This window comes from Alexandromys fortis, unplaced genomic scaffold (genome assembly GCF_014885135.2).
Source record: "Alexandromys fortis isolate MF-2015 unplaced genomic scaffold, M_Fortis_MF-2015_v1.1 scaffold_33, whole genome shotgun sequence".
NCBI classification, from domain to species: Eukaryota; Metazoa; Chordata; class Mammalia; order Rodentia; family Cricetidae; genus Alexandromys; species Alexandromys fortis.
Genome location: NW_026067917.1, coordinates 1056220 through 1066802, shown reverse-complemented (window position 1 = coordinate 1066802; position 10583 = coordinate 1056220). Strand labels below are relative to the sequence as shown.

Below are 10583 nucleotides of genomic sequence, written 5' to 3'. Positions count from 1 at the left end.
TACTCCCCATCAGGAGCCATAAACTATCTAACAAAAATGCCAGTTCCAGGCACTGGAAAGTTCCTTTGCAGTTGTTAATGAGGTGGAAGGGGAGTTCAAAACCTCCTAAAACAATATCAGCCATTGCCACTAACATTGTCTTCTATGAAGGAAAGACCCTATTGCTGCAAATAATCTCTTACTTCAGATACAGGCCTCAGAGGGATCAAGCTGGAACTCATCCAGAAGCCTCTCTCCTAAGAACTAGATCTCCTGGTATCCAAATGTGTATGCAAACTGACAACGGAGAAAAGCAATCCATAGTCCTACTTGGCTTTAAAGCCTATGAAACATTAACATTGACTGGCTGGGCGAGATATACCTAACGACACAAAAGTGGCATGTACATCTAGGGAGTAACTAATAGCTGCCTAATTGAACATAAAACCAGTGCAATCTGAGGGAATTCCTGCCTCATACTGTACACGTAGCCAGTTACTGTGTCTAAAGAGGTCATATAACCTTAGAGGGGAAACGACTCTCACATTCCTAAATTGATGTAATTTCTAACCATGTTATGAATACTTATCTTTACACCATATATGAGTGATAAAACAGATACGTTTATCATAAAAGCTTTTTTTCACATCAGACAAAGGCTACTTCAGAGATGAACAAATGATCCAAATGCCGAGAATAAGTGACCATGGGGTGCCCAACCCCAGATGGTACTTTTGTGCTGCAACCATGACAATTAAGACTCTGGAAAAATCTTGGGAGAAGGGGCATAAAACTTTTCAGAGTCATGGTCCATGATGCCTTATTTCTAGATAGTATCTTCTAGACACGAGAGATGTTGCACCCATGAATTGCAGTGGTATGACTGGATTAAAAAAGACCTGCAGTATTCCAACACTAGCAAGGATGGCAACGCAGATATGGGACATTCCAAAAGTTCTCATTCCTGGAGGAAGAGCTACAGGCAATCATGGCTGTGAAAGGTTGAGTGGTGTGTGTGTGTGTGTGTGTGTGTGTGTGTGTGTGTGTGTGTGTATGCGCATGTGTATATGGGAAGGCATTATTTGGTGTTTACATGCATGTACATATATATGACTGTATCAGTGACTATATTTGTTTATAAATGTGTGTGTAATCCCAGAGTTGACACTGCGGCTTTTCCTCCATCACTTTCCAGTTCATGCATTAAAGAATGGACATTTTCTGAGCTGGAGCTCCATCCAGGCTGCCATGCCCAACTGACTATTACATGCATCCTGGGGATGCAGTGTTCACATTTGCAAGGCAGCTGGTTTAGCTATTGAGCCATCTCCTCTATGCTGCCTTGCTCTGTTTTTCAAGTGCTTTGGCAGTGAGGTTATTTGGTAGGGTTGTTCAATTAGTCATTTTTTTTGGAAAGGCAATGTTTTCCCTGATTTGTTTTATTTGGCTAAAATTGTATCCAGCTTATAGAGCTGGGAAAAAAACTTTGAATGATAATGAATGTATCGTTTCTAGATCAGATAACTTTTTGCCCACTAAGAATATTTTCTTAGTGTTACAACTCTTAGAGTTCAGTCTCAGTTTATAAAATTTGAGGACTGAGAAGAACATTTAATATTTGTTCAGTTAGGCTTTCTAAACTTGAGTCTTCCATATACAAATGCTCACAAACTTTATTTTCAGTAATGTTACTTACACAGTTCATTATTATAAATTGGTTTCTTTTCCTAGGTTCCTTGGAATGGGGATTTCCATCACTACCAAGACCATGTGCTGGCTTCTTGAGCCACCAGTTGCCAGGCTTCTTGAACCTCCATGTTCATACCCAGGGAAAGGTGAGTGCACTGTCTGCCCATTCTGCAGTCCCACGATGCAGGACAATCAGACACGGTAGGGAATAGAGTCAAGCAGGAACTCAGTTTATTACTGTGAGTGTCAGCTTATATAGGTTAAGTGACATGGTGTGATGTGGGGGTACCTCTAACCAATGAGAGGCAGCCAAACCCTCCCTCTGGATGGAGGGGCATCTACCTAATTTCTGCTGTCTCATCCTCACTCGAGCCTCAAAGTCTGGACCCTGACCTTGAGCCACGCTTTTTTTCTGGCCTATAGGCCTCGAGGTACAGGCTCTGAGATAATTTTGGCCCAACACTATGCTTTTATGTTTTTTATTTGTGAGATGATTTTGATAAACTTGCAATGGGCAAAGAAATGAATTTCCAAATTGGGTTCCACCTACAGCTACTTGCCATTTTTTTTCACATTCCTTCATATCTCATGCTCAAATGACATGTGGTGCCATAGATTTCTGATGGCAGAGATGCCATGATACCTTGCTTACATTAGTGTGCTGTAATTGCACCTTAAATGAGTAAACACATGTAATTAAGAGATACTATAACTTGCCGTCTATATCCAATTTTCTGAATGCCTCAAGGTCACCAGTACTCTGGTGGTATAGATGGGAAAGTGCATGTATTTGTCATAGATAAATCATCCATAGCAAATTATCTGAGCTATCACATATTTCTGTGCTATATGATAGGCCATAACAATGGCAAAGGAGATATAAATTAATTATTATTGAAAAGGCTTGATTGATTTTTAGTTAAAGAATGGCTCTACAGGTACATTTTTTTCCACGAATAAATTAAGTTCTTAAATTTTAGTATTCCCTAACAGCTACTGTTGAGCCTTTGATTTAAGAGTTTTGCTTAGATATTTCCTGCCAAAATGATGTTGAAATGGTCTATAAGGAGATACATCTTTATGAGTGCAAATAAATAGATCCAAATCATAAGCATGAGACTTGTGGATAGCCACAGCTTTGAAAATTGCAAGAAGAATAATGCATGCGAGGCCAAAGCAGGACATTCAAAGTCACTCAGAATGCTGGTGCCTGGATGATATGAGAATAGTGAGTGTGTGTGTCTGTATACAGACGTGTGTGTGTGTGTGTGTGTGTATTTATGCGCATGCTTGGAAGGAAACTTAAGACTGGCATTTTGTAGATGCTGGAAATATAAATCTAAGACAGCTTCTATACCCCAATTTTTCATCTAAGACAACATTTTTACTGCACTCACTAGGATATTTGATAAATGTTTTCTATAATATGCTTATAAGGAATGGGTGGGTGATGGTGCCAGGAAACTAAGCATATATAAAATGAATATCTAGATAGCCAAAGATCTATCGTATACTATGAAATATATCTAAGTATTCTAATACCTTAGTGTTTCTATCTGTGTTTTATTTATTCCTATATCTTTATGATATGCTGTATTTAGTAGAAATGGTTGTGTCACTTAAATATTTTTGGTTATGGATAAAAGTTTAAATATCGTTGCAAGAGAAACCCAATATTGAGATCTTTCAAACATATATCTACTATTTTTTGCATATTTACTTAGCATCTACTGAATGCTAAAGCACAAGTAAGTCAGGACTCTCTCGAGAAACAGAAGCAATAGGATATATGCATATGTGCATACACATGCACATATTCACTTTATGCACATACACATTCATATGAATTTATTAGACTAGTTTACACAATATAGTTGAAATAATAATAGCAGTTCCTTGTACCAAAGAGACTGAGATGCCAGTAGTTGCTCAGTTCATGAGGCTGTGTACCTCAGAAGACCTAGTTGTGACAAGTCCCCTGCTGTGAAAATTTCCTAAAATGCCACTGGCTTCATTCCACAGTAGGAGTCTGAAAATGTTTGAAAGGTCATGCGAGCAAAAGTTGAATAATTTTCCTTCTTCTATATCCTTGTTTGTCTGGGTTGTTAGGAAAAAATGCTTCTCATACTTAGTGTGGGTTTTCCCACATCAATAAGGCAATCAAGACAATTGCTCATTTGAGGCTGAGATTATTCTAAAATGTGGCAAGGTGACATTTAGAATCAACCATCACAATTCACCCCCTAACAAGCTGACACGCAAATACATCTCTTAAGAAATTACAAGGTCCCAGGCTGTAAAGATGGCTCAGCTGTTCTTTCAGAGGCTTTGGTTCAATTCCCAAAACAAATAATGCGGCTCACAACTTTCTGTAATCCAGTTGCAGGAGATCCAGCACGATCTTTTGGCTTATGTGAGCACCAGACACACACATGGTGCACATATACACATGCAAACAAACATTCATGAACACAAAATAAAAACAAATAAATTTTTATAAAGAACTATAAACTTCCCATCTTTGTTTCCCAAGTCTTGTGTCTGTTTTGTAATATAAAATACAGTCTACTTTAAAATGTCCCCCAAATTCTTAAAAATCTCAACTCCTTTAATACCTCAAATTTCTTAACTGTAAGATCCTGTAAATATCAAAGCCAAGTTACATATTCCCCACACTTATGGAACAAAGTACAAATCTTATTCCAAAGAGACTAACAAAGCCAAAGCAAATAATCAATTTCACAGAAGCCAAACCAAACACAGCAGAGAACAACCCAAATCTTTCAGTTCCAATAACGAGCACAGGGAGCTTCTGTTCCAATAGTCTAGGCTTTAGAGAACCTGTGTTGCAGAGTACCTTGAACACTTAGCCTTTTAATATTCTTTAACACACACACATATGTATATATAACAGACTTACAATACAGAGCAACTGATGATACCCCAATCAGTGTTACAAGATAGGGAACTAGAAGAATTAAAACACAAATATCTACATAATGTGTACACAAACATGGTTTTTAACAAAAGCATTCCTGTCAGTTACCAACCCAATTTTTGTAACAGGTGGCATGGCTGTAGCTGGCATATTATAGCTGTCTTTCACTACTAGCCATTTTACATTTCCTCCACTCTCACATGGACCTTAGCAGGTCTTGGTTCTTTAGTTGGCAGGATGATCCATTCATACCTTCGTCCCTGGAAGAGTCTGAGCTTTTCTATCTTCCTGCCTGGGTCAGCCTGTTTTAATTTCCCAGTGAACTTAATCTCAGTGCCTAGTTACATCAAGAGTCTCCCTAAAGGATCTCCTGCAATCTAGATAGAATTTTCCTTACCTTCGCTGTGCAGAGGGAATCCAATTTCCCTCTGGTAGTCCGAGAAAAAAAAAATCACTCCTCTTAAAACACCATATTTCCTTTCTTAACATGTTGACTTAAGGGCATCTGAATCCAAGACTAGGGGAAACTCTTACCTTCTAGTTCAATGGAATGTTTATTGTTCCTGCTGACAGACTTTTGGAATCAAAACTTTCAGGCTAGTGGCCTGCAATGTCATGGGAAAAGGCGGGAAAAAATTCTTAGGGGTGACTAGGAGTAATAATGAGTGTAGTTATTCCTATCTGTACCATTCGATTTCTGGACTCATAAACCCTGAACAGCAATGGTTCAGAGCATACTTCAGGTGAACCTTGCTACAGTCCTCTAGGTTATCATCACCCAACTGGTATTTTAGCTGTGCCTTTCTAGTGTACATTTCTACCAAGCCAACTGCTTCAAGATGATGTGGAACATAATAAGACCAGTGAATCCCATAAGCATGAGCCCATTCCCATACTTTCTTAGCTGTGAATTGAGTTCTCTGGTCAGAAGCAATGGTCTTTGGAAAAGAAGCATGCTATCTATAGAAGGCATATTGTAAGTCTACAGATGGTAATTGTAGCAGCAAGCTTATGTGTAGAAAAGGTAAGTGCATGAGAACCAGAACATCAATTCCTATAAAAGACAAATGCTGCCTTTTCCACAAACCGAAGTGGTCAAGTTTAGTCAACTTGCCGCCGGGTCACTGACTGATCACTGTAGTGAATGATGCCACCTGAGGGGTTCAGTGTTGGTCTCTGCTGCTATCATATTTGATACACAGCAGCAGTTTTAGCCAAGTCAGCCTTAGAAAGTGGAAGTCCATGTTGATGAATCAATACATAACCTCCATCTCTGCCACCACAGCGACTTCACTGAATGTCTCATTGGGAAATGGCAGGGATAAGCAAAGAGGGAGGCTAGCTGTCTACAGAAAAGTTAATAATATCTACTTGCTTATTAACTCCCCTTCTTCTGAACTAAGTCACCTTTTGCTGATTATCTGCACAACTTTCTTTTGTCATTTAGAGAGATATATCCATGTACTGGCAAGTTGCAGATATTCAGTGATGGTTGAAAAATAGGAAAAGAAAAAGGGAAATAGTGCTCACCTGGGAATGCAATTCCTACAGCTGGGAAACCTCACGGCAGGTGATACCATAAGCAGTAAAACAAAATTAATTTTTTTCATACCTGCTACCTAGGAATTTTTATGACTACTCTTTTGAGGTAAAAATTCAAAACATGTCAACACAATGAAAAGTGGCATAGAAAACGTTACTACAGCTCGCCAGGCGATTGTGTTATCTAGGGTTGAGCAGGGGAGGAGCAGAAACACGAAATCCTGCGTAGTAATTTGTTGAGGTGAAAGATAACAGTCAGACATCGAAACCAAGCCTAAAAAGTGAAGGCAAATCTGGAAAGTGTAAAAATGATATAAACTTCAAAGCTGCTGACTCAATAGCTTCAGCAAAGGGAAAAGACAATGAGAAGACAGCGTCAGGGCATGGATGTTCAGCTGGCCAACAGTACTAACGACGGTGAAGAAAATGGGAAACAAATGAGAAAGGCCTGGGTGATTGGCGGGTGGTATTGAGATGCCTCAGTAAAATCCCTGTGAAACTACTGGCTTGATCATAGGAAAGATGGAACATATTGCAATTACATCAAATGCCTTTAATTTGTTCTAGGTTGAGAAGATATTCTAGGAACATGCTCAGTAAACAGTGGTCTTTCGTGTGAAGCCCAGAGTAAAGAATGGTAGCGTGTTCTTTGCAGACACTAATGTTGCCTGAATGAACGAGAGAGAAGATGATATGTAAGGGTGTGGACAAGCCCTGAATGGGCAGAAGAGAGCTGTGAAATAAGAACTGCACAGCAGGGAGTAGAAAAAGTATTTGAGATGAGATGTGGTAGGCATAGCATTAAGTTCTGATGGACCTTCCCACAAGTCTCATGAAACAGACACTGATCTTCCTATCACTTTATAGCAGGGTGGGTGGCACAGGGAGATTGTACAAGTTGCTAAGGTCAAAGTGCTGGGAGGTGAGAAAGCAGACAGCCAGGTCTCACTGTGAACACTGAGCGCGGTCACCGCACGAATTTCCTCCACAGACGGTGATCTGCACCTAGAATCAGAGTTGGAAAATCCGTTAGAAATCTCTTTGAACCAAGTATTTAAAGGTTTAAGGTGAGTTCTTTGAAAATCCCCAATTAGTCTCTGATAGCACACAACCAAGTAGGTGTATGTCTGAGATCAACTTGGCATATTTCACTATTAAATATTAAGTCCAAGCTCTTATTATCTGTTCCTTGTGTGTCCTTTAGAGCCTTAGATACAGCCTCTGACTGACTCTGGGTATTGATTCCATTTTGCTGCCAACATCCTTCAACTGATGTAGAAAATCCAGGATGATCTATAAATATACCCAAGTCTGTCTTCTGTAATAGCAGCTGGAAGTGAATTTTTAAAGACTGTGTTTGTATTCGGCTATATTTTGAGACCTTTTTGCTTCATAGGAACACAGATAATAAGGTCCAATAAAAATAGATACTCTTTCCTTCAAGATACTTCAAAAATCTTGTTATAAAGCTTCTTCAGCTCTATATTTCACGTTAATTTTTATTAACTTTTTTCTACAAGCTGGTATTGTACCTCTTTTTCTTTAAAATTCTTGGCTTCTGTGCTTCCTTTTTTTGTATATTAATTTGACATGCTCCTTCCAGGGTCATGAACCTGCCACTACACGTGGTCAGTAGCATGAGTTCTAGTGTTCTCTTGTAGAACTCTAGACCAGGTTAGAAGTAAACTTCACCAAAAATTTTAATATTAACTCATTTATGTTATTAAAGTAATCTTTGTAACCAGATCAGTCTAAATTCAGAAGATCTTAAATACTGCCATCTTCCTCAACTGGATTAGAATTTTATGCTTAAGATCCATTTATCTTTCATCTGACCATATTTCTTGTTACTTCGTATGTGCTAAACAATATAGTTTAATTGAATTGACATCTTAAAAGTTATCAAAAGGTATTTTATTATTCAAAATAAAATTATATATTGTATGTTTATATTAGGATTCTCAAACTCTAGTGCAGAATATAGGTAAGCAAATTATTAAAATGAATGCTTTAAAATGGAAAAATATTAAAATGTACGAATGCAAGTGCAGTACTACCAGACCTTGAAAGTTTTTTCCTGAACACAACCAGAAAACTATATTTTCTTGTGAAATTTCTTCACTGTTCAATATTTACTGAAAAAAATACCATTAAAGGCAAAATTAAAACATCTGTTATCTCATTAGCTAACATTTATATCTTTTAATATGTATGACACCTTAACAGAATATTTCAAATACAACTCACAAACAGTAGCATCAAATTCTAATGTATTAAAATGTGTTAATTTTTCTACAGACAGCAATGTAATCTAAAGTATAATGTTACCATTATAATATTTTACTTCATACTTACCTATTTATTGATCTAATCTATATCTATATATCTAGAAAGAGAGAAAGAGCACAGGATTTTATTAACAATTTCCATTTCACAGCAGTATAGTAATGTTGGAAAATGCAACTATCAACTCTATCATGAGTTATATCTTTTATAGAAGTATTAATATGAACATTTGTCAAGGCCTAATAGCAGTTGCTAGAATCTATATCTATAAGAATGAAACATTTCTGTGAAAGCCCAGAGAAGTATAATCATCTCCCATTTTCCTCTGGGTTCAGATTTTGGTTCAATTCAACCAACATGTGCTGAATGACTGCCTTGACTGAAGCTTTATGGTAGATCAGTAACACAAACATCAGAAAAAGCTTCACTCTTTCTCTCAGCTTCTCTCTGTACACTTTTTGCCTATCTAAACTTTATGTGCCCCCTCAAAGTTGAAATCTTATCAAAACATTATCCATTTATCTGTCTGTCTGACTGTTTTTCCATCATCTATATCTATCATCTTTTTTCTTTTCTCTTTCTTTCTTTCTTTCTTTCTTTCTTTCTTTCTCTCTCTCTCTCTCTCTTTCTTTCTTTCTTTCTTTCTTTCTTTCTTTCTTTCTTCTTAGCATCATCTATCAATTATCATTTATCTAAGTATATCTATCTGTTTCTATCTCTAGTGTCTATCTACCTGTCTGTCTGTCTGTCTATCTATCTATCTATTACAAAATTCATAATGATAGATTCATAAAGAATATATCAAATACCTGGGTACACAAAATTTTACAGCAAGTCTCTATTTATTTTACTGTGCTTCTCAGTTTGTTAATTAAAATTCTCAGTTGCAAGTGCATAAAAATAAAGAAGGTTCTTGTAAAATATTAGTACAATTTTGGAGAAATAGGATGAGTATCCTTAAGAAGTGATGAGGGTAACTTTACCAAGAACCAGTCAAAGGGCTCTTAGAGGGTACTGTATTCATATTTCAATATTACAGGGATGAATGTACATGAGTTACCTGGCATGTCCTACATGATCCTAGATGTTAAAGCTACAGTAGTGAAACACACTGACAGAATTCCTATGCACTGTAGTCATCAAAGCAAACATTAATCAAGAATGACAATTTTGGTTGGCAAAATTCCTATTGACAAAAATGAAAGCTTAGTATTATATAAATTTTCCAGTTGAGACTAAAATTATATTGATTGTTTAAAATCTCTTTTGAAAAATAACTAGAGATGTGATTCTCAAGGAACCAGGCAGTGTACACAAAAGACATATTCTAGAAATACAAACACCCAAATAGTGAAAATAGACAGAATGGCCAAGGGTGAGAGTAGGAGGAAAGGAAGCAAGTCACATGTGGTCTTCTGGCCAACATAAGGACTATTTGACATATACTGGGAAATGATTAAAAGTTTTAAGTTTAAGGGGAAGCCTGAGTGCAGAGTCCAAGCTAGAGCAGTGCAAGTCATGGCTGAACGAGCTTTCAGAAAGTTCTTTGGCTCTTTGACAGAGTCCTAATTGAAAGGAGTGCTGCTGAAACTGTAACCAAAGGCAGCGTTAAGCTTCTAGAAAAGTTTCAAGAGAAAATATTGCAAGTAACAGTAGGGGCTGTGAGATCAGCCATGAAAGCAAAGGGTGGAGATATTCAACTGGTCAGTTTCGAAGTTGATGGCAAAGTTCTTCTCCCAGAATACAGAGGCACCAAAATAGTTCTAGACAACAAGGATTTTTTAAAGTTTAGAGATGGTGACATTCTTGGGAAGTAAGTGGACGGAATCACTGTTGAAATGGTGCCATATAAAGCTGCCTATTCAGTTGACATTCTGAACTATTCATCATGTAAATAATATCCATGCTTCCCTTTTAGAATAAACACATGATGCCTAAAATAGTGACATACATTGTTTCTTAAGTTTAGTATCACTGTACCGTTATAAACATTTCCAAGTAATGTAAATGAAAAAAGTTTTAAGTTCAAACTTAGTACTGTCATATTTGGATATTTGAAATATTTCTTTGGATGCATGTCATTTCACTTATTGAGACAAATAAAATACTGGGGAGGTGAGAAATAGAAATAATCTTGTGTATATTAGTT

General features: G+C 37.2%; 1 pseudogene; it reads left to right on the top strand.

The window, feature by feature from the left end:
- Positions 1-6510: 6510 nt before the first annotated feature.
- Positions 6511-10332, top strand: LOC126500232 (10 kDa heat shock protein, mitochondrial-like; annotated as a pseudogene).
- Positions 10333-10583: the final 251 nt, after the last annotated feature.